We start from the raw sequence: 24,909 nt of genomic DNA on the forward strand, positions 1-24,909 counted from the left end.
CCCTCAGTTATTCCCCACTTTTTCATAATTCTGCAGAGTGTCACTGAGGCACTTCTCGGTGCCTCCTCCTTTAATTGGGGTGTGTCCCTGTTACAATTCGCTGGTCCCCAGCACATACATATTCAGTCAACTGACTGTGGGGCTGCCACTAGGCTTGCAGCTTCAAAGTCAGTGGGTGAGTCATTGTACTCGGGTCAATTCACAGCAGGGAGACATGCACTGGGAGGAGGATCCCCTTGGTCAGCTGCCCTGGGATGACAATTTCTACGACGCGGTAGAAGAGGTCATGGCTCCCATGCAGGAGCGTTTATGTCAAAAGTTGGAGCAGTTTTGTTCTAAATGGGCCCCACCTGCAGGGGCAGATTCCGTTATGCCGCAAGCGATTTCCATTACTGATCCTGTACCAGCTAAGCGGCCCAAGGTGGCCGGCGTGGACCAAGACACTTTTGAGCATCTGAGAGAAGCCTTTCTAGAGCGTAACCCTCAGCAACCCCCTCCCATAGCCCACTCTCCCTCTGCGGCACCTGTGGACACACCCAGTCCCTCCCAGTGGTTTGACAATGACGTTCAAATGGATACGGACTAGGAACCAGGGCCCTCTAGACCGTGGCCCTTCCGACCCGCAGGGTACCAATGGAGAATCTGATATGTTAGATCCTGAACTGTTAATGCCCCCAAAGTCCTCTGAATGAACACCTTCAACGAAGGTGGCCAGTTATATATCAAGCAGAATCCGCACACCGATGGGCAAGGAGGCTCGCAGCCGTCTTCGCTTAGAATGTCTTTGCCCCTCTCTGGGGGCAAGGCTCCAGGCAGGGGCAATACCACAACCAGGCATGGTATTCCAACTTTTACCCGTCCCGAGGGCGCCACTCCAGAGGCCGAGGTTTCCGTGGTGAAGGCAACACCTCTAACTCTGTTAAGTGTTTCCACGTCTTCTCTGGTGCGAGTGAGGGGACCGTCTGACCGAATTTCTGAATGAGTGGAGGACAATAATGTCCGAAGCCTGGGTTCTGCAGACTGTGCAAGGCTTTCAAATAGAGTTCTGTGGCGATCCCACTCATGCGTTTCGGCCCAACCCGATTCGGTTTTCCCAGCACGAGGAGGGGTTAATCGTCGCGGATGTCTCCGCGCTCTTAGACAAAGGCGCTATCTGCCCCACCGTTTTGCATCCTCAGGGATTTTTGAGCAATATGTTCATAGTGGACAAGACAGAAGGGGGCAAGCAACCGGTTCTCAAACTGCGCGATTTCAACAAATGGCTGGTGTACCGTCATTTCAAGATGGAAGGTATTCACCTCCAGCAGGACGTGCCCAGTCCAGCCGATTAGGTGGTCCGCCTGGATTTAAAGGATGCTTACTTGGCCATCCCTATTTTTTCCCCCCACAGAAGGTTCCTTTAGCTTCTCTGGCGCAAACAGGCACATCACTTCACAATTCTTCCCTTCGGTCTTTCATCTGCCCGTGGTGCTTCACGAAGATTCTCAAACCTGTGGTGGAGTTCCTGAGGGCGTGGGGGGGTCGTCTCATCGTTTACCTAGACGATATGTTGTTGCTGGCCCAGGCTCCCGGGGTGCTTCTCTATCAGCTGCAGTTAGCAATCAGCCAGTTGGAGAGTTTGGGGTTTGTCATAAAGAAGTCTCTGTTGATGCCAGCCCAGCGAGTCCCCTTTTTGGGGTTTGTGATCGATTCCACGACCGCGACCCTCAGTCTCCCAGCCCGGAAGTTGGCAAAGATTCGCCACGAGCTCAGGCGCACCCTGACCAAAGGCACGGTTCCCGTTTGACAGATCGCCCGCATTGTGGGGTTGCTCTCGGCCTCGATCCAGGCAATATTCCCGGGATCGCTTCACTATCAGGCCTTGCAGCGCCTGAAGGCCAAACATCTACGCAAGGGGCTTCCTTATTCCCATCCGGTCTCCCTGTCAGACGAGGCTATAGACGAACTTCGCTGCTGGATCTCTCACAGGGAGGCCTGGAATGGGAGGGCGATTTTCGACTCCGCCCCGGACCTAATTATAGAGTCAGACACCAGCAGATCAGGCTGGAGCGCAAGATGTGGAGAATTCTCCACCAGCGGTTTATGGTCCCCGTAAAAGCAGGAACTTCACATCAATTGCCTAGAGCTCCTGGCGGGTTTCTTCGTCGTGCATTGTTGGACCAAAGACAAAGTCCAGTCCTGTGTCCTCCTAAACATGGACAACGTATCGGCGGTCTAATAAATGAATACCATGGGGGAACTCGTGCAAAGGTGCTTTCGGACCTGGCTACGAATCTCTGGCAGTTTTGCCTCGACCATCACGTCTTGGTGATGGCGGAATATCTCCCAGGTCTGGAGAATTTTGTCGCAGACTGGCAGTCTCGATACTTCAAAGATTCCAGTCTGTGGAAGTTGCATCCGGATGATTTTTTTCAGGTGCAGGACCTTTGGGGTCCTTTCTCCGTGGATCTTTTTGCTTCCAGGTTGGATTATCAGCTTCCGCGTTTTTTCAGCTGTAGACAGGATCCCCTGGCTCTGTCCACGGATGTGTTCGTGCAGGATTGGACGCAGGAATGTCCCTATGCATTCCTGGCTTTTGCCATGATCACCAGAGTGTCAGCTCAGATCAGGCGTCAGCAGGCCAGCATGGTTCTCATTACCCCCATTTGGAAATCACAAGTTTGGTTCCCAGTTCTTCTGAAACTTTCTTGGGATTTTACAATCCCACTCTTACCAGAGCTTCTTCTCAATGCCGATAATCAGCCTCATCAGATGGTCCTCGAAGGCTCTCTTCGGCTCATGGAATGGAAGATTACAGGGGTAGAAGGTCGCTTCCAGGCCTTTCGGAGTTCACAGAAGGCCTTTTGGCAAAAGCCTGGTCAGACAGTACCGTCAAGCGTTATTGATCGGCCTGGGAACGATCGTGTTGTTGGTGTGTGTGACGGGGTTGCAATCCTGTGGGCACAGATTTAGTGCATGTTTTGAACATTTTTGGCGAATTTGGCTAGTCATGGTTTGGCTTACCGGTCGGTCAACACCTTCCGCTGGGAGATCTCGGCAGGGCATGTCCCGCTGGACGACAAGCCGGTGGGAGAGCATCCTTTCGTATGCAGACTTTTGAGAGGCCTCCCCTTGTCAATTCCTCCGGAACCATGGTACTCGGAGCTGTGGGATGTTAACAGAGTGCTTAATTTGTTCCTTTCATGGAAACCTAATGAGTTTTTATCCCACAAGGAGCTCTCTGTGAAACTAGCAATGCTTCTTTGTTTTATTTTGTGCCGCAGGGTGTCGGACCTACGGGCCGTAGACATCAAGGGAGGGTGTCGGACCTACGGGCCGTAGACATCAAGGGCAGAGTTTATCCCTTTCCGGGTGTCGTTTACTGACAGTCGCAGGACCAAGAGTCATACGCGTGTCATTGAGTATCCAGCGTTTCCAGATTCTCCCAAGCTGTGTGAGGTGCGCTGTTTGAAAGCTTATGAGGAGAGGACTTCGGAGCTCAGACCTCCGGGGGAGAGACAGCGATTGATTGCTCTCCGGAAGACACACAAGGCTGTGTCATCGCCCACTATCGCACGCTGGGTGCGGTGGGTTATGCAGGAGGTAGGCATTAGACTTCGCCAGTTATGGGCTCGACTCGCACGGGGTGCGATGGCTTCTAAGGCATTCTCTCAGAGCTTGTCTGGAGGATATTATGAATGCAGCGGATTGATCCTCAGATTCGACCTTCAATCGGTTCTATTTTAAACCTATTATCGAGATGGCACATTTGGGAAGCTTCCTGTTTCGTGTTGCCAACGACGTCCTCTTCTACGTCCTCTTCTCCCACAGCCTCTCTTCTACCCACAGAGACAGAACCACAGAGACAGAGAGACAGACAGAGACACAGAAATACACAGAGACACACACAGAGACAGAGAGACACATACACAGAAACAGAGACACACACAGACACGCAGTCACCGAAAGACACACACAGATGCACAGAAACACACGCACACACACACACAGACACACACAGAGACAGACAGAGAGACAGACACACACACACACACACAGACATAGATAGACAGAGACAGACAGACAGACGTGGGTGACCGTCCTGTCCTGTACAGAAGCGGTCGCTCCCCTCACCTCCTCTCATCCTGGTATCGCAACGCATTGCCTCCTTTGAATACGCTTTGTGCATCCTGGTATCGTAGCGCTTTACCTCCTTTGATTTGCTTTGTGCCCCATTATAGTAGCGCTTTGCCTCCTTTTGATAAGCCCAGTGCCCCATTATAATATCGTAGCGCTTTGACTCCTCAAAATACGCTTTGTGCTAGCACTGCTGATCACGCGCTCGACTGCGGGATATTGTATCGCATTGTGGTTTGTTTTGCAGAGTGTAATATTGATTGACTGCTGCTTTGCTAGTAGCGCTACACCACTGCTGCCTAGACCTAATATTCACCCATAGCGCTCCATTGCTCACTTAGCTTTTTCGCTTTGTTCCCCTAGCTCACCCTGCTTCGCAGTGTTTGTTTTTGTTGCTGCCATTTTGTTTGTTGTGCCGTCCCAGAACCTCGCTCCCGCCTCCCAGCTGCCCCTCCCACGCTCCGCCCCCTACACTCTCCATGTAAGACAGATGAACCTTCGGGCAGCGTACACGCGCTGAAGGTGCGCCAAAGGTAAGCCTGTCTACGCCCGTCCGCGCCTGGACCGCGCCCAGTGCCAGACCCCTTGGCCCCCGCAAACAGCACTCATCCCGCATGACGTCGCCACCCTCCTAGCCCTTAACCCCGGTCGCACCCCACAATGCTACGAAGCTGCCCCAGGACATACCCACGGTCCTTTCGCCTGCCACTCCTGCAAGCTCGACTGCATCAAGACCCACACCAAATCCACTAACTCCAAACACAGCTCCGACCCGAACCACCTGAAGTGCATCCTGCTAAACACCCGCTCGGTCCACAGACACGCCACTGAACTCTGGAACCTACTCGACACTGCTTCACCGGACATCGCCTTCCTTACAGAAACCTGGATGAACGCCTCTTCAGCGCCCGACATCGCCATTGCCATCCCGGACGCTTTCAAGATCATCTGAAAAGACCGCACCAACCAAACAGGAGGAGGTATCGCCATCGTCCATAAGAACACCATCAGAATCACGACCAGCCTCGACGAGAACCTTGCAACCGCCGAACACCTCCACTTTCAGATCCACACCGACCCCAGGACCACACTTAGAGGCACCCTCATCTACAGACCACCAGGAATCCGTAAACAATTCAGCGAAGACATCACTGACTTCATCAGCCCACATGCCCTCACCTCCGAGAACTACATTCTACTGGGAGACCTCAACTTCCACCTGGAAAAGAAAAACGACAGCAATACCACCACCCTTCTGGACAAACTGGCCAATCTCGGTCTCAAACAACTTGTTGACACCCCCACCCATGTAGCCGGACATACGCTCGACCCAATCTTCACCTCCAGCAAGCACATCTCCTTCGATCACACCACAGCTCTCCATTGGACGGACCACAGCTGTGTCCACTTCAGCTACAAAACTACCTCGACCCACAACCCCCCACAACCTATTCCACGAAGAAACTGGAACAAAATCACCACCGACTAACTCCTCGCATCGCTCAAACAAAACCCTCCCGCCCTCTCATCGGACCCAAACCAAGCGGCCACCAAACTCAAACAATGGATCACTCACAGCGCTGACGAACTAGCACCCTTGAAAAACCACCAAACCAATCAGGGCAGCAAAAAGGCCCCCTGGTTCAACGAGGACCTTAAGAAATCCAAAAAACTATGCCGCACTCTCGTGAAAACATGGAGAAAAAACCCAACCACTGACAACCTGACCACCTTCAAGACAGCCACCCGCAAACACCACCAATTGATCTGATCCACCAAGAAATCAGCATTCAAGGATCGACTCGACAACAACGCCCAAAACAGCAAGGAACTATTCAACATCGTCAAAGAATTCACCAACCCCACCGCAGCCTCAAACAACATTACTCCCTCCCCAAGGCCTCTGCGACTCGTTATCCTCTTTCTTCCACAACAAAATCGCCGACATACATAACAGCTTTGAGAACATTTCCAAAGAACAGTCCACTTCACCCACCTCCGAACCTAAACCGCCCTCTAACATCCTTAACGCCTGGAACCCAATCACCACTGAAGACACCATCCGCCTAATGAACTCCATCCATTCAGGCTCGCCAACCGACCCCTGTCCCCACCACATCTTCAACAAAGCAGACTCCATCATCGCACCCCATCTCCGTGATGTCATCAACTGCTCCTTCAACTCCGCTACCTTCCCAGAAAGTTGGAAACACGCCGAACTCAACGCCCTCATGAAGAAACCCACAGAGGACCCCTCTGAACTTAAGAACTACCGCCCCATCTCCCTCCTCCCATTCCCTGCCAAAGTCATTGAGAAAGCCGTCAATAGCCAGCTCGCCGCCTTCCTTGAATCCAACGACTCCCTCGTCTCCTCACAGTCCGGTTTTCGAGCCAAACACAGCACCGAAACCGCCCTTATTGCAGCGACAGACGACATCCGAAAACTACTGGACTACGGAGAAACAGTTGCCCTCATCCTACTTGACCTCTCCGCAGCCTTCGACACAGCCTGTCATAGCACCCTCATACAACGCCTCAGCAACATCGGCATACAAGGAAAAGCCTTGGACTGGATCATCTCGTTCCTCGCAGGGAGAACCCAGAGAGTCCGACTCGCCCCATTCAAATCAGAGGCCACTGAAGTCATCTGCGGAGTACCACAAGGATCATCACTCAGTCCCACCCTCTTCAACGTTTACATGAGTCCCATCGCGCGACAACACAACCTTAACATTATCTCGTACGCTGACGACACCCAGCTGATCCTTTCCCTCACCAAAGACCCAAACACCGCCAAAACCAACCTACACGAAGGGATGAAAGAAGTAGCCGAGTGGATGAAGAACAGTCGTTTAAAACTGAACTCGGACAAAACGGAAGTCCTCATCCTAGGATCATCCACCTCGGCCTGGGACGACTCATGGTGGCCATCGGCCCTGGGCACGGCACCCATACCCACAGACCACGCACGTAACCTAGGCTTCATCCTAGACTCCTCCCTCTCGATGACCAGACAAGTCAACGCCTTCTCATCCTCCTGCTTCAGCGTACTTCGTATGCTCAAAAAAATCTTTCGTTGGATCCCCACCGAAACAAGAAAGACTGTCAACCACGCACTGGTCACTAGCCGACTGGACTATGGAAACACCCTCTACGCCGGAACCACAGCCAAATTACAGAAAAAACTCCAACGCATCCAAAACGCATCAGCCAGACTCATATTGGACATCCCACGCCAAGCTCACATTACCGGTCACCTGAAAGACCTCCACTGGCTTCCCGTCTACAAGAGAATAACGTTCCGTCTCCTCACCCACGCACACAAAGCCCTCTACGACCTAGAACCCGAATGCCTCAACAAACGACTGTCCACTACACACCGACCCGCCAACTAAGATCCTCCAATCAAGCCCTCGCCGCAGTTCCACGCATCCATAGATCCACCATGGGAGGAAGATCCTTCTCCTACTTGGCGGCCAAAACCTGGAATTCTCTCCCCACTCACCTCCGCCTTACCCAGAACCACATCTCCTTCAGGAAGGAACTTAAAACCTGGCTATTCGATAAATAATGCACCCCCTCCCCCAAGCGCCTTGAGACCCTCTGGGTGAGTAGTGCGCTATACAAATTCCTGAACTTGAACTTGGTGTATGCTGGGTCTGGCGGCTCAGTGGACTAATGCGTCCGCTGCAGGGGCCTGTGTTCGACCTCATGGTCACAGGTTTTTTTCTCCAGCCTCGCCGACCACTGACCCGCCCCCACAGGTGCGGCCCTCGGCTACAAACCACACTGTAAATTTGGCCCCCTAGAGAAAGTTTGTGAGTACCCAAGCTTTAGAGCATGCCATTGCATAATTCGCTTGAATCATGGTAATGAAGGTCTCACAGAACAGGAAGGACCAGTCCACTCGGTCAAAAGATTTTTTCAGTGTCCAACCTGAGCATGACCGCTAGAATGGTTTTCTTGATCGCCTTCTCTTTTAAGTGTATAACTCTCCCCACATTATTGAGAGTTTGCCTGGCTCTGTGGATTAGGTCAGGCATCAAAGTCCCCCAACCTCGAGGCTAGAATTTTGGAGTATAGTTTTGCGTCAAGATTATGGAGAGCTATGGGGCGATAAGAACTATGGAGTTCCCAGCTTTGGGTATAATCGCGAGTATGGCTTCGCTCATGGATGTTGTTACTGTGCCAGCTTCTGCTATATAGTTAAAGAGGGAGGTCAGGTGCGGAACAAGTTCCACACTAAATGTCTTATAGAAGTGGGCTGTTAGCCCATCTGGGCCAATGGATTTTTTTTTTTGAAGTTCAAAAAATGTTTTATTAGTGTGCATAAATAAAGACACAGCCATACGCCTACAACCCGGAGGCCGGCGGCATATACTAACACAATTTTGTCTTAATTAACACAGCCTTAAAGCCGACATCCCAAGGGCCCGGCAGCATATGCAGGGCAAGTCTAATGGCAACGTCTTTTATGGCTCAGCTACCAATTGGCATGCGATGTTCAAGAACTTCTTTTTTATGATAGTTAATAAACAAAACATTAATGCGAATACAACACAAACAACAGTGCCAGTACATTTCTGCATTCGTCATCCATAGGTGCATGTCACGATTAATGGTACGGTTCGTTTCATCAAGGCACATCCGTTAGAAAATATCAGTATGTAAACATGTACATAGGAGAGTGTCGGTATCATGGCTTAATAAGCCTTGTATTTCAGGACATCATGTCTGCGTCACTGTTTTTTAGGAAATCTGTCAGGTAGCACCAATAATCCTTAGGGCGTGTTTTGATCGGCAGTTCTTCCTCATAGGCGAGTAGTCTATCTTTACAATAAGTCGTGTCTTTAAGCCATTGCTTAAGATTCGGAGCCAGTTTGCCCCCCCCCCCCAACATTTAGACACCTGCCGTTTGGCAATCAAGAGGGCAACAGCACAGAACTTACGTCTCCCAGCTTTTACATTTGAAATCAGCCCTAATAAGCACACTTTCATCGAGCAGCCAATGTCGACCCCCACCATGTCACTTAGAGCATCAGTAACTTTCACCCAATAGTCATGTATTTTCCCGCAATGCCATGCTAAATGAGCGAAATCAGCCTCCCGTGCCCTACATCTTTTACAATTAACGTCTTCCCATAACCCATATTTATGCATCCTATGCGGAGTGTGATATATTTGATGTAGATATTTCAAGTGGGTGATTCGCAGATTGCCATTTGGTGTTAGCAATCTGAGAAGTGTGCATGCAGCATACCATTCCTTCTCAGTAAGCGCCTCTGGTAGGACCTCACTCCAACGTTGCATCGCTTTGTTTGAGTTGTATGGGATTTCATTCTGAGCCGCCGTGTACAACCTTGAGACTAAATGTGATGTGTTCGCTGACGTTAAAATTAATTGTAAGGTATGCAGGATAGGTGGTTCTTCCGGGTAAGTTGGATAGTAATCCCGGATTGTCCTTTGCAGCCTGTAATAAGTAAAGCGAAACATCATTGTGGGGTTACTGATGTATGAGAAGTCACCTGGTTGACGAAAGGAACCGTCACAGTATAGATCCCCAAATATGTCTATCCCAATCTGCCTCAGGAGATCCATACCCACTTTTTCGGTGGTCACAGATATCTCAGGATGGTGGTGAAGGGGAAGCTCAGGTGCATATAAAGGTAGCTTAAGTGCCAGCCGCCCCAGTGTACGCCATGCATGCGTCGTTGCATCTATTGTGTTAATATCCGCAGAGTGCAATGGGGGACGCTTGTGCGTGATAATTGCAGTCAGCGCTATCGGGAAGGCATCTCCCTCCTCGACCGCTGTGTGTGTGTGAGGTAGGGGGTGGGATGATACCAATGCGCCGCATACTGCGCTTGTGCGCATATGTAGTAAAGGAAGAAGTCAGGGACCCCGAACCCTCCCTTTTCATAGGGCAATGTGAGTGTTCGCAATTCAATTCTTGCTTGTTTACCTGCCCAAATTAATTTCAATATTAAGGACGTTATATTTTGGAATACCGCTTTTGGTGGCGGAATCGGTATATTATTGAATAAATATAGGAACTTAGGGAGGATGTTCATCTTTACAATGGCTATGCGGTCTGCCAGTGATAATGGAAGCCTTATCAACCTGCTGACCTTCTCCTCCAGCGTAGTGAGCACTTTGCCATAGTTAGTACGTATAACCTCCTCAGGGTCCTGGCTGTACCAAATCCCCAAATATCTAGTTGGGTCCGTTTGCCAATCTAGTGGAAAGTCAGGAACATGTGGCGTCGTTGAATCGGTAAGGGGAATGATTAACGATTTGTCCCAATTAATCTGCAAGCCGGAGTGATGACCAAATTTAACATATTCCCTTAGTAGTGGGCTCAGGGTTTGTTCGGGGTCGCGGACATATAAAAGCATATCGTCTGCATACAATGAGATGTGCAATGGACGTCCTGGGAAGTGTAGAGCCGAGTGGTTGTGTTTTTGCCGAATGATGCACGCCAGAGGCTCAAGGGCTAGGGCAAAAAGCAGTGGGGACAATGGGCATCCTTGCCTGGTGCCCCTTTCTATGTGAAAAGGCTCGGAAATGTAGCCATTAACTCGGACTCTCGCCGTCGGGTTTGTGTACAGCAGTGTTATCCATGATACAAATCTAACAGGAAACCCCATGCGGTGTAGTATCGTTTGAAGATAGGACCATTCAATCTTGTCGAATGCTTTGGCAGCATCAAGCATCACTGCCGCCGCCTTGGTGTGTGGGTCGAGATAGTGGGAAAGTGCAAATAGAGTTCTCGTGTTGTGTGATGTAGCTCTAGTGGGAATGAACCCCGCCTGGTCAGGTAATATCAAATTTGTCATCAGCGGCTGTAATCTAGTTGCTAAATGTTTGGCCAGTATCTTCGAGTCTACATTAAGTAGTGACAGGGGCCTGTATGACTCACACACTTCAGGATCTTTACCCGGTTTGAGGAGTGTAATCAGAACTGCTTGGCGCAGGGATGGGGGTAATATAGCCTGATCAAACGCTGCCCCATACATGGCTACTAGATGAGGGGACAATAGGTCCACACAGGCCTTGTAGAACTCACAAGTGTAGCCATCGGACCGGGCGCTTTCCCATTTGGGAGGGAGCGCATGATCTCAGTCACACACTCTACCGTGATAGGTTGTGACAAATATTCCCTTTGGTGATCGGATAACCACGCAATGGCAATATCCTGTAAATATCGAAATGTTTCCTGCTGTGGTGCCCTATGTTGAGATTGATTGAGGGATGTGTAATTGTGTACGAAACTGCTTAAGATTCCCTCAGGTCTTGAGTGTAATGTGCCTGCTTCGTCTCGCACTTGCAGCACCGTTTGAGGACTCCTCCCTTCACATATCTTCCATGCTAGTACTCTCCCAGGCCTCCCTCTCTCTCCAAAGTGCCTGGCCAGTGGTCTCTTGGTGACATATTTCAACTCATCCTCTGCATATATCTGATGTTCCGTGTATAGCTGCCTGATCTCACCCAACAACTCGACATCAGTAGTACGGTCTTATTCTGTTTCCAGTGCCTTCATTCTGCTTTCAATCTTAGTGATTTGCTCCCTTATATCCCTTAGTATCCCTATTGTTGTGCTCATGCATACACCTCTCAATGTGACCTTGAATGCCCCCCAGAGAGTGCCTGGGTCTTCAACCGTGTTAAGGTTCAATTGGAAGTACTCTTTGATCGCAGTTGATATAGTGTCAACATATAGTGGATCTCGGAGGGCCTGCGCATTAAATCTCCAACTGAAGGGAGGGGTGTGTAATGAGGTACCTGGAGAGTTAACAGAACTGGATTGTGGTCAGACAGGGTCCTAGGCAGCGTTTTCATCATTGTCGTCCATAACACAGCGTTATCCGAACCCAACCAGAAGTCTATTCTAGACCAGCTTCCGTGTGCCATGTTCACGTGTGTTGCGGCATTGATCGTTGGGTACTTCACTCTCCAAATATCTTTAAGTGACAGCTCCTCCATAATATCAGTCACTGTACCTCTCGCCCTTCTGTGGGGTTCTGAGGACGCTGATGAGCGATCTAATGCATTATTCAGCGCTATATTAAAATCCCCCCCCCCCCCAAATAATATTTGTGTCCGGAAACTCCAATAGGTGAGACCATATTTCTTGAAAAAACTCAGGGGAATCAACATTCGGGCCATATACATTTACCAGGGTTACATTCTGCCTTCGAAGCATGCCAGTAACCATCACATATCTCCCTTGTGTGTCTATAATTGTACGGTCAATATTGTAGTGGACCCCTTTCCTAATCAGAATCATAACTCCCCTCGAATAAGAGGAATAATCAGCTGAGTATCTGGATTCCGCCCATTTCGCCCCGATGTTCCTGCACGTGTGTGGGGCAATATGTGTTTCCTGCAACAGTGCAATATCCACATGATTCATATCTAGGCTAGCAAAAATGTGTCTAATGTTTTTGGGATTAGTGAACCCCCTCACATTCCATGTTAAGAGGTTCAACTTGTCTTTACTCAACATACCTGTCCCTAGTAATCATATACAGTCTACTACAGTTTGGTTTTGTAACTTGGTACATAGTTCGGTTCAGTTTGGTGCCTGTTGACTTTGTCTCATGTTTGCTCAGCACCAAATGGAGGTCAGCAATGCATCGTAAGTGTCCTGGCATTTCCAAGTAAACTAAATCCCAACTAACCCAAATCCCACTCACTCCAGCATCCCAAATTCGCCGAAGCCATAATCCCCTCAAACCAGCAACAAGGTACATAACTTTTTGGGGACCACCCATGTGGAGGTCCGCCGAGGGTACACTTCACCGTCCTCCTGAAAGGACGGTGGCAGATTAACGATTCACAATACAGATCACAGCTGGAACATTGTCAGGCTAGCAATAGGACGCACGAATACAAATGGGCTATCACGCAGTTGCATTCCCATCACTCATTACCACTTCAGGAGGGCATAGGGCACTGATTTCGTTCAGTGTACCATGCGCTCTTTCCACCCCTCCAAGCAGTTGCTCATGTCAGCATGTTGGGACGACCAGTTCAATAGGTAGTTAAGTCATGGCTCCACACAGTCTGTGGCCCTGCGATACACCAACACAATAGATAAAGTTCACCTTGCAGTTCCTAGGGCCATCTATCAGTGCTGTGGTTGGTAGTCCGTGTCTCACATCAGTCAGTACCGCAGCAGCGATCCGAAGCCAATCTTGCATTCACTAATAAGACACTTCGCGCACCAGCTTCTTACCTTCAGTCTGAGTCAGTAGGCTTATCTCTCCGCTCCCCTCTCTTACCCTTCGGCGCAACTTTCTTGATGAAGTCCATAGCGGCCTTGGGGGTTGCCAGAAACACCGGTTTGTCCTCCCACGTGACTTTCAGCCGTGCCGGGTATAGCATGGCATAGGGAATGTGCAATTCACGCAATTTCGCTTTGGCTTCGTTGAATTCCCCTCTTGCCTGCTGCACTGCCACCGTGTAATCTGGGTAGAATTCCAGTTTGTTCCCTTGATGGTGAATTTCTCCCTTTTCACGTGCGAGTTAGAGGATGGCATCACGATCCCTGTAGTTTAGGACCCGGGCCACTATTGGCCTAGGCGATGCACCTGGAGGAGGTCTCGCCGCCAACGACCTGTGCGCCCTCTCTATGATAAATATGGGGGAGAACGCCTTTTCACCAAAAATGTCTCTGCATAGTTGCTCAATGTAAAGCTCCATACGGCCAGTGTTCGTGGATTCCGGCAGACCGGCTACGCGAACGTTATTGCGTCTCGATCGTCCCTCCAACTCTTCCGCCTTGGCCCCGACCATAGCCAACGTTTTCTCCAACCCAGTGCATTTGGCAGTTGTAGTTTTGGATTCGTCCTCCATCGTGGAGATTCGCATTTCAGCCGTGTCTAGTCTTTCACCTTGCTTGTCGAGTTTGGTGGCCATGAAGTCCATTCGTCCCGTAAGATGATCCAATTTGCCATTTATTTCTTGCAGATTTGCTTGTATGGCTGTGAGAATACCCTCCAATTTGCTACCAACCGTCGATTCCCCCTCTGGATCTTCTTCCGTGGGTGCACTCTGGCCTTTCGGAGTCTTGCGCGCCGTGAAGGTAATCGTAGGCTGCTGCTTATCCGGTTTACCCATGTTTTAGGTTACAGAAACTGGTGCACCCCTGGATAGTGTAAGTCGCCGCTCAGTAGTGACTTGGTGTGTTTACAATCTGCTGTTGTGGCTCCCCGTCCCCCCAGCCAAGCTCCTGCGCAGTGTGGAGTTGATAGCGTCGGTTTTATATGCAGACAAGCAGGGTGAGTTTTCGTCTTGCTGTTCCTTCTCTTGCCTAGAAGCAAGGTGTGCTGGCACGTCACTGCGTTAAATATGGGGAGGGGTGGGCATCGGAGCAAGTGGTAGTGGGTACCTTGCGTTCTGTTTAAGTTGTGGGCCCCGGGGGTTGCAGCATTCCTACATGCAAGAATATAAGCGGTAGGCTTGTGTAATACCCCGAATTTAGGACCAACTCGCCGTGCAGGACACTGTCGTTAGCGCCATGGATTTTGAAGCACGGGCGCCGCCATTTTGATATACTGCCACCGGGTGCTTAGTTGCCGGCAATCCCACACATAATATTCCTGGTCGATCCCAACCCTCTGCCACAGAGTTCGTAGCTGGTAAAATCACAATTCCGCTGCCCCTGACGTTCTTTTGGCCATTCAGTAAAGGAGGGCGAGACAGCAGCCCGTCATCGGTCGTGCATTGAAGTCGGCGCCGTCATTTTATGTATAACTGCCCTCTACGCCTCCGTTTACAATCGCTACTGTTGGGATCACCACTGTACAGGCATTTTATCCTAGCGTCCCATATGTCTTAGAGGAGTCCAAATGAGCTCATTATCTTTGTCCCGGTTGCTTCGCGCCGAGCGTTACCTGCATCATACGCTCCCTTCCGAGCCGGCCGCACCGACCGCCATGCCGATTCCCGGCGGCCGTCGCTTGCTCACCGTCCCTTCAGGGCTCAAAGCGTCTTCCCGATGGTCGCTCTGCCTCCACTGCACGCTGGGTCCATTGCCGACGTGGAATTTCTGTTTCGTTCCCGTCGGCGATCCGTTTAACGTACTCAATAAACGTTATTTACATCTGCCCGGCGGAGCCGCTTGTTTAAGCCGCCATCCCGCTGTGCGCCCCCTAGCGCCTCCCGGGCCAATGGATTTAAAACGTTTCCGGGAGCTTATGGCTTGCTGCACCTATTCCTCACTGATGGGTTCCCCCAACTGTTCGTTCTGCGTGGGTGCAAATTGCAGGAGGTCCACATTGGTAAGATAATCTAGTTGGGGCTGGGAGTCGGTGGAGTCAGCCGTGTACAGCGACTTGTAGAAATGTCCAAAAATGCCTGCCTTACCCTGCTCAGATTTCTCCAAGTCCCCCGTGGGGCAGTAAATACCTCCAATGTACTCCCTTTCCCTGCGTACATTTATAGGATGCACTAGATGTGTCCCCACGTTGTTGCCGTGTGTATAGGATGCTTGCTTGAGTCTTAAAAGTGTCCGTTCAACCCTGTTTGTATAAATTGCATTTAGTTTCCCCTTCATGGCTGTGCTTTGTGCTGGAAGGACAGAGTTGGGGCCATCTTGTGTGCTTGTTCCAGTGGATGAAGCTCTGCTTCTAATGTCAAGCATTCTGCGTTTCGCTGTTTGAGCGCTGATTGCGCAGCCATGCACTGGCCCCTCAAGACCGCTTTGAATGCATCCCATTTGGTAGAGAAAGGTGTATCATGGGGCTTGTTCAGCTGAAAATACTCTTTTATAGTTTTGCACATATCATCCCGCGCTATTTTATCTCGTAGTAGACCATTGGGGAAGAACCAACTTTAGTACTTTGGGCTGGTTTATTCTACTCCGGGAAATAACCACAGGTGCATGGTCATAGATAATTATTGGGTGAATGTCTGCATCACAAATGTCTCAAGCTAGGGCCCGGCTCAGAAATAATACAACTTTGAGTATGTACGGTGAAAATGTGAAACAAATGAGTAATCAAGTGAGTAATCCCGATTGGTCGGGTGGCATTCACTCCAGGCGTCAATTAGGCCTAGGTCACGCATTGCGAATTTCACCGTCTTTGTAAAGATGCCATAGTGTGACCTGTGCAGGTGCATGCTATCTGTGCCCGAGTGCCAGGTGAGGTTGAAGTCGCCCATGAGTAGTATCCGCGAAGCCCCTCCCCCGCCCCACAAGACTGCCAACAGCCCTGTCATGAATGCTATCCGATTGGTATGTAAATCGTCGCCTTAGTACACATCTTCCCACCGTAGGCGCCCCTTCACCAAGACCACTCTCCCCTCCTAATCGGTCTTGTACCCTTCGAGATGGAACTTTAACGCAGAGAGAAACAGAAGCACCACGCCATTATGATTTGACGAACTGGATAATTTATAAATCAGGGGATAGCATCTATGCTTCAGCCTGTCGTCCTCGGATCTCTTAAGGTGCGTTTCCTGTAGTGCTACAATATCGTAGTGTCCGTCTAACAAGTATTTCCACACCATATAGCGCTTAGCCGGTGCATAGAGTCCCCTCACGTTCCATGTCGGTGCTGTGACTACCATTACGGGGGCAGAGCAGTTCCAAGAGGCTTTTAGGTAGCTCTTCTCGAATCACCACACTCCCCCCAATCCTCTGATCCGCCCATCTCCCATTCCCTTCCACAATCCCCTCCACCCTGCGCAGTACGTGTAGAGGCAGTGTATGTCCAAAGTTCCTCATTCACGACTAGCTGTTGAGTACCAGTAAATAAAAGAAGTTACCCCCAAAACCAAACCTTTAGGTACAACGGGTCACTGGACTAATCGGATGTTGCAAATCTTAGAAATCATAGAAGGAGAGTTGGTCCATCATTGCTGCCATGGCTACAAAGCTGCAATTACTTGTAGGAGTTTGTATCTTTGTTGGCTATGTTCAGCGTGAAGGTCACCCCTAGTCTCGTTGGTTGTCTACTTGGCTGGGAAGGTCACAAGACCACACCTGATGTTAGCTGCTAGACTGTGATATGCGTTGACCCAGTGGAGCCAGTGCCCTCCTACCTTCAGGACACCCATTCTGCCGGGCTGGTTGGGCATAACGAAATAGGCATCAGAGAGCTCCAGTGGCGGGAGGCCAAGATCCAGTTGTTCAGCACCTCCTCTGGTGTTCAAGAGGCCGCTGGGTGACCCAAGGGGAGCTTCTCCTGTCCCCCACCAACTTTGCTCTCGATGACCCGGAGTCACTGGCCACCTAACCACCCTCCGGAACCTTACTGCAGACAATGCCCTTCCCTGATCCATAATGTGTTACAGTAAACTGGCAGCCAAAGGGTTTGAGCGGTAGGGCCTACTTTTCCCAAGAACAAAATACACATAAAAGCGTGTTGCCCTTGACCCCAAACAATATGTTCTGGGCATCAGGCTATGGGAATTCCACATCCCTGTAATACATTGTATAGTTTTATCACTAAAGTTGCAAGGTAGAGGGAAGGTTTTTGGCCATTTCTTGGAAATGTACTGTCTGTAAATGACAGTGCACCACCACATCATGCTTTTGTAATATATATATTAAAAGTGAGTGTTAAAACATGAACTAAGGAACACTCCTGCTGTTATGTTTCATAAAGGTACCCAGACATAGGCTCAGGTAGTAACCAAACCGTTCACCTATATTTCCCCTGCCATTACACTACATAAAGGTTCTTGGTACTGACCCGTTACCTAGTTACGGTACTGCTTAAATGATGTGGGATTTTCTCCAAGAACTAGCCTCATTCATTATGCATTAGGATTCTTGGAATCTCAGCAGGACTATAATCTCCTGCAGAGTAACTATGTATAAGGGTCATTCCTTCTGTCATCCTAGTCCCTACATGACACAGCAAGGTAGATTCCCTGAGGGTACCACTTTGGGTATATAAATACCATATCTTTGCTGAGGCAAGGGGAGGAGAAAAAGGAATTCCATGCTGACACACTGACGCAAGACGTTGAGGTTCCTGCACGCAAAACACTTCAGCTCGCAGTGGTCGGATATCCCTTGCGGGGTGTTCATCTCGAGACCAAGAGAGTCCCACAGTCCCTCACTTCAGGTAATGGGGCTTTCTTTATTCTAGGGGAATTCTTGGCTCTACACCTACAGACATGCTAGGTACACGTATATACATTTAGTTAGGATTGCATCATAAGAGTGCACAGTTTATAGTCATGTATTTTTATGCCTGCCACTATTCATTGTTTTAGCACTATGGCAGGAATCTACCCATCCTTTTACTTTATTGGTGCTTACAATCATTTATATCCGTTTCGGTCTTATGATTATTTCAGTACACCTATGTTACACTAGAATGACGCTGGTTCAACAAATGCTTATTGGAAAACATCCCCACTGTTTATTCTGTGTAGTTCTCTGAGTCAAAGTGAGCACGAGTTACTGAGCAAAAAGTACTGTACTGTTTCCACGCTCTCTGATGGGACAGAGTTGTCATGTTTGATAGTTGCCAAGAACTATTCTTCTGTGGTAAGAGGGGTTTATAGGGGCACTGAGCTAGCTAGTATACAGGCTAACACAGCCAGTGAGGGAGTCTGGAATCAGTCTGGATACCAATTCCGCAGTATATGTCGTCTAATCGCGTAGATCCTATATAGGTTTATAGGAACTACACGACACTGACACTGCCCCAATGGCAATGCTATTAGTAAACTGAGAGTGAAGTCAGGGATCATGTGTACCCTCATATGTGGGCTGGATTCTTATTACACATAGAGCAAAGTTAGTCTATCTATTCAAACAAAATAGTTTTGTACAGCAGAAATGCTGAACTCACATATTTGAAGGTGCACTCATATGAGAATGAAGAAAAAGGCAGTTCTGAAAAATAAAATATTTGCCAATGATCACACAATTTGAGACAAGTACATTTCAGTTAGGTTGAGTAAATTATTTGAGTTAATCGTCCTGCAGGTCTACTAATTTATGATTTTTTCGAGGCCTGTCACTCCAGAAAGTGAAAAGCATTCAGATTACTTTTGATCACACTAAAATAGGTTCTCGACCAGCCCTAACCTAAACTCGAGTGAGCGCGTCTATTTCTTGTACACAAAGAAATGAACGACACTACCCTGGTTGGTTCATACACAGTTGAGACTATTAAGAAATTCATAGGACTTTAACCTAACATACACTTCATTTTTATCTCGAGATCTTGGATTTCTATTAATCCGCCCGCCTTATATATAAAGCCAGAAAAACCTTTACACATAAAACCACACTCATTTTTTCCATTTTTACCATCAAGACCGCAATTCAAACAACTTCAGCAGTTTACACAAAACATTACAATACATTGCAGATTTAAATATGATTGCAACACAAAACATTGTTGGCATAACACCACAATGCGTTATGCACTACACCACTGAACAATAATTCACTCCAAACTACCTGCTGCAATACAAGTACACTATCACAGTCCGCATAACAAACCACATAACAACTTAACACGCAAGACAATTTGGAAAATTAAGAATCATTACAGACAGCAAAAGTGCAATTGGTTAGTTAATTCAAATTGGCACTAGAAGTAGTTTTGGAAAAGTAGAAAATCATGAGATATGTAAATAAATAAATAAATAAATAAATAAATAATGAGCTGGTAACATGGAACTGAACTGAAAAAAGTTACATGACAAAAACCAATCATCACGAAAAAACAACAAAAACGGTGTTAATAAAACACGCTAAAACAAACCAATCCAAAATTAATAAACAAATATCCCCTTTAACTTAAATTCAAGGGGTAATGCATGATTGAACAATGAACCATTTGAAAATGAATAGGCGCACAACTGAACCAGCAGGCGGCATCAGCTTTCAATATTTGCAACATAACATGAACATCTCTGGCAAGCTTCCCTCAAAGCACATTAGTTGAAACATTAAAATATACTACACAACATAAATGTTCACATTGTTGTCTAGTTTAAGAAAAAGAAAAATCACAGAACGAAATTATTCAGGTGTGCCCATTAGAGCCTCATTCCTTTAGTTCTCTGATAGTCAGTGCAACTAGACCAGAGGCCCAGTGCAGGGCTCGAAAAATCCACTCGCCCGTTTGCATTTGCGAGCCAGATTCAATTAGGGCGAGCTATTTTTAGGCCCTACTTGCCCTTTCTGGCAAGAAGGAAGACAAACTGGCTTTTTACCTCTGTCTCTTAAAGCTGAGGAAATGTGACAAGATAGCAAGATTTAAAGGCATCTTTATTGCTCACAAAGTGAATGAGCAATAAAAATGCCTTTCAATCTTTTTAACTTTTCACGTTTGCTCCGATTCCAGAAACTGAGGTCAAGTGTATTTCAGTTAGGTCGAGGACATTTTTTAGGTTATGATAAACCTGCAGGTCTAGTAAAATTGTAATGATTTTTAGAGCCCTGCAGTGAATTAGTTATGCTACATAAGTGATCCAACTTAAACACAGAAAATCAATCAATCAGGAGTTTGGTAAAGCGCGACTACTCACCCGTAAGGGTCTCAAGGCGCTAGGGGTGGGGGGTGCAGAAAAGCAAACGTTAAGCTTTATTAATAAACCTGCTATAAACACAGAAATGTGTTTCACCACGTTCTGGCGCGAGACATTTCCATACACGTAGAAAAAGTCACAATTACATTGCAATCTGCAAAGGAATTTTGTCAATATGGACGGCTAGCAATCCTCCACGATCGTCCGGTTGCTGCTCTGAACAGCACCTTCAAAGTATATCATCTTTATTGCTTGATTAATAATTAATAAAAATCATTGCAATCACAGCATCTTCACATTTCATAATGTTAAAAACTAAATTAATTGACAACAAAATCATTGCAATCAAAGCATCTTCCCTTCACATAATATAAAAACTGTACCATATATAATATTTCAAAATGTACCAATCAAATCAAACCATCGGTAATTACAACATAACATTGCACATTTTAAAGTGACAGCGTGCACAACATACTATTTCCTTAATAAATAACGAAAAATACTCTAAAAGAATACTTTATTAATTTCTACAGCGAAATACTACACATATTGCATTTCAAAGTGTTACCGTACGATAATTGCAACAACCATTATATTAAAACAATAAAAAACAGCACCTTCAAAAGTATGAAGCCGTACACTTATCCATAAAAGCAATCATGCGGAAAACAAACATACTCCAGGCGTTTGAGTGTCAGACCCCAAACATAAACAGTTGGGGGCGGGTCAAATTTTGAAAGGGGAAGGGCAGACAGCAGGCTGTCTCCATGTTGCTCTTTAAAAAGATCAAAATATTTAATAAAAACAACAAACACAATCCATTACAGTACTTGAATCTGACACTCCTGCCCCCTAAACATAACAACAGGGTGTCAAGAAAGGAACAACACCTTTCCGTCTCCAACTGTTTACCTATAACGACCATACATGCCAACATTTTAGGACAGGGACGTGGGAGAATTAAAATAAAAAAAATCGGGTGAATGAAACCGACTCACCCGCTGCAACCAAACGTGTGCTAGAGTTGGTACATGATGTACAAAAGGAGTTGTACAGGGTCTCCGTTCCTCGCCCGGCGATAACGTAAGTTAGTCCAAACTTCGCACTTTCCCGCCGTAGTCCCTCAGTGGATCACTAGATTCACCACTTTGTGATGCAAGTAAACGAGGCATCGAACAGCTGATTCTACACGGGCACTGGAATAAAAAACTAGAAAGAATACGGATCCTACGGCATTTGGAACATATATTTCCTTCCGTCTCCGGAACCTTGGTAAAAGTTTTTTTTTTGTGTTATACGCTTTTACTAGCAAAGCATGAGCGTTTCGATGTGTGTTGAAAGTGCTTCTAATGGATCTGCAACGCGGCCCGGGGCACATCATGGAAACAAAAAGCAGACTAATTAGAAAACACAAGAAGGAGAGACGCCCGTACAAATTCCAAATAGCACTACAAGTAAACGCACCGTGTTTCCGCTAATGGGTAGCCTTGCCCTACTTCTGTTTTCAGATTAATTTAATTCAGGGATCAATTTGACGTTTTAGTCCTTTCTTAGTTTCCTTGAACACTTGTCAAACGCCTGATACCAGTATTGTAGACGTCTTTTCGCCGTGTGTCCCTCGCGCTTCAATGTCATTTTTAGCGGTTTCCCATTGGTGCTGTCCGCACGGCGTCCTATGCAGGCGCACACCTATCGGCGCGGCGTTCCTCCCGCATGACTATTTCGCGGTATTGCTTCATAGTAGAAGAGTCGAGGTTCAACGCTGAACACGAGGGAGTAAAAGGAGGCGCGGCAGCAGATGCAGTGTTGAGGAGTGAGCAGAGATACATATGGTCTGGGATCTTCAAGGTAATATTACGGGCACGGAGCCCCGGGTTCTGTTCTCTGCGTTGTCTTACTTAAAGACACCTGCTTCTCTGATCTGAATACAAGCAGCTGTGCAGTGATTGGGCACTTTTCAGAGCACAAGTTGTCAAGTGAACATTTTCCAATACATGTGTAGTATTGGGTGAGTTGGCAGCCCGAGGCAAATACCGTGACAAATGTGTCCAAAGATATTATTCCACAAGTTCAAGAGACAGGACCCAAGGTTAAGTAAGTATCCAGTTGCTCAGGAGAAGGTTCAGTGTAAACTGACCGCTCTCCTGGCAACCACAAAAGGATTCCATTTAGAACAATTAAACGCAATATGACATGGTATTAATCTAAGAATGTTAACGAGGATACAGTAACCAAAGCAAAGAGCATACATAACTAATACGACAAAACGATATATTTACAACATTACATCACCTCCCCCATAAAGGAAACAATTAAGATAAATCATAATCTTTAAAACGCACTGTTAATGTCGAAATCCTTCAAGTACAAGAAATCTCTAGATTAGAAGTGGAGTCTGATTAGGGTGACCAACTGGCATGGTTGTAAATTCAGGACGGTGAGTGTCAAAATTCAGGACAAAGGGTCAAAATTCAGGACATAAATTCAGGACGGAAGCTCAAAATTCAGGACAAAAATTTGGGACAAAGGTACTTTCTACAGACACTACGAAGGAGATCGCGCAATGGTATATTACAGGCAGGGCACCAAAAGGGCTGAATCCCAACCACACAGCTGTAGTGTAGAGTCCGCACAGATAAGTATAATAAAAAGGATTTATTGTAGGAAAAGCACAGGAGCAAGGTAGGGAACAACCTACACAGGACTTCTTCCCCAGCAACTGTCAGCACAGAGACTGGAGAAGAATCCTGTGACAACAGAGAATGTTACAGAGGCACAATTCTAAATAAAACATTAAAGGGCCAACACGACACATCTTCTTCCTTATAAACAAAAAAAAAACAAATCAATCACAAACAAAATCTTGTAACCAAATGGGTTTAGAACAAACACGTTTTTTCCCAATGATGGTATTCTCAGAGCGGATGGAATTTCTAACAATGGTATTGTTGGGGTTTTGACTTGAAGAACACCCTTCACCAGCAGGGTGAGAATCACTAACATTTCCAGTGGAAATTGAACTGTCCCCGTTGCCAACATCGGAAGTAATTGCGTTGTCCATACAACTGGGAACGTTACCATCAGGAACAGATACATTTCCAAATCCTGGAATAGACTTAGTGTTAATGTCATCAGAAATTACAACATTGGAGGTACCAACAGGAGCAGAAACATTTTCAGAAACATTTTCAGAAACATTTTCAGAAAAAAAGAAACCACCATGATCCTCATCATGAACAATTTGAGAACCAGGAGTAACATTAGGAAATGCCCCTGAATTAGAGGGAGTAGAACATAGATCTTTCTTTCCTTTGTAAATAGCAATTCTTTTTAAATTCCATACTTTCCCATCGCTAAGGAGAACAGCATTACGTAAAACTTTTTTTACCATCAAGGGAGTGGAAAATTGAGATTCACCCTTACGAACTTTCCAAGGTAATTTCACTTTCACCAACATGCCAGCTTCAACATTTATGGAACCAGAAGCATATTTATTGTCAAAACTCTTCTTGTACTGGAGATGCTTCTCCATTATATTGTCTTTGATTTCACTCATGCGAATGTCAACACAATCCTTCTTATGTAACCAATCAGGATTGTATTTGGTCCTAGCGACACGACCCCTCATGATTTCAAAGGGTGACTTCTTCAAAGCGTCATGGATGTTGGTTCTGTAGGACCAAATAGCTTTATGTACACAAACCTCCCAATCTTCTTTTTTTAATTTGGATAGCATTTTTAAGAACTTTATTAAATCTTTCACATAAACCATTACCACTCGGATTATAAAGAGAGGTGGTTCTGTGAGTGATGCCTGTTCTATCAAAATAAGATTTAGCCAATTTAGACAAAAATTGAACACCATTATCACTAATGATTTGAGTAGGTAAGCCTTCTTCCATAAAAACCTTATCAATAAATTCTAAGACAGTGGTCGAGTCAACTTTGTCTACTACTGTAATACAAGGCCATCTAGAGAAAATATCAATAATAGAGATGATAAATCTGTGACTATCCCCAACAGGTCCCATAATATCCATAGCAACAGTATGCCAAGGACCATCAGGAACTAAAGGTAGACACATCTCAGGTTTTAACGTATTAAGGACTTTATCAGAATTTGAACAAACCACACAATCACGTACCATTCTCTCCGTCATGACATCAATACCAGGCCACCAGTACCACCACTTAATATTTTGCTTGGTTTTAACAATTCCACAGTGATCTTTGTGGCATAAACTTAAAATAGAGTCTCTTAAGGATACAGGAGGAATAGCT

General features: G+C 47.0%; 2 protein-coding genes across 2 annotated transcripts in view; one reads left to right on the top strand and one right to left on the bottom strand.

Annotated features, from left to right (window-relative positions):
* Positions 1 to 21,793, bottom strand: part of DBF4 (DBF4-CDC7 kinase regulatory subunit) — a 260,182-nt gene extending 238,389 nt beyond the window's left edge. The window contains exon 1 of the mRNA XM_078663591.1: positions 21,627 to 21,793. The gene's annotated coding sequence lies outside the window, so the exon portion shown is untranslated. The remainder of the gene's footprint in view (positions 1 to 21,626) is intronic.
* Positions 21,794 to 22,222: 429 nt separating this feature from the next.
* Positions 22,223 to 24,909, top strand: part of SLC25A40 (solute carrier family 25 member 40) — a 389,459-nt gene continuing 386,772 nt past the window's right edge. Inside the window, exon 1 of the mRNA XM_078663592.1 lies at positions 22,223 to 22,476. The gene's annotated coding sequence lies outside the window, so the exon portion shown is untranslated. The remainder of the gene's footprint in view (positions 22,477 to 24,909) is intronic.

This window comes from Lissotriton helveticus, chromosome 10, assembly GCF_964261635.1.
Source record: "Lissotriton helveticus chromosome 10, aLisHel1.1, whole genome shotgun sequence".
Lineage (NCBI taxonomy): Eukaryota > Metazoa > Chordata > Amphibia > Caudata > Salamandridae > Lissotriton > Lissotriton helveticus.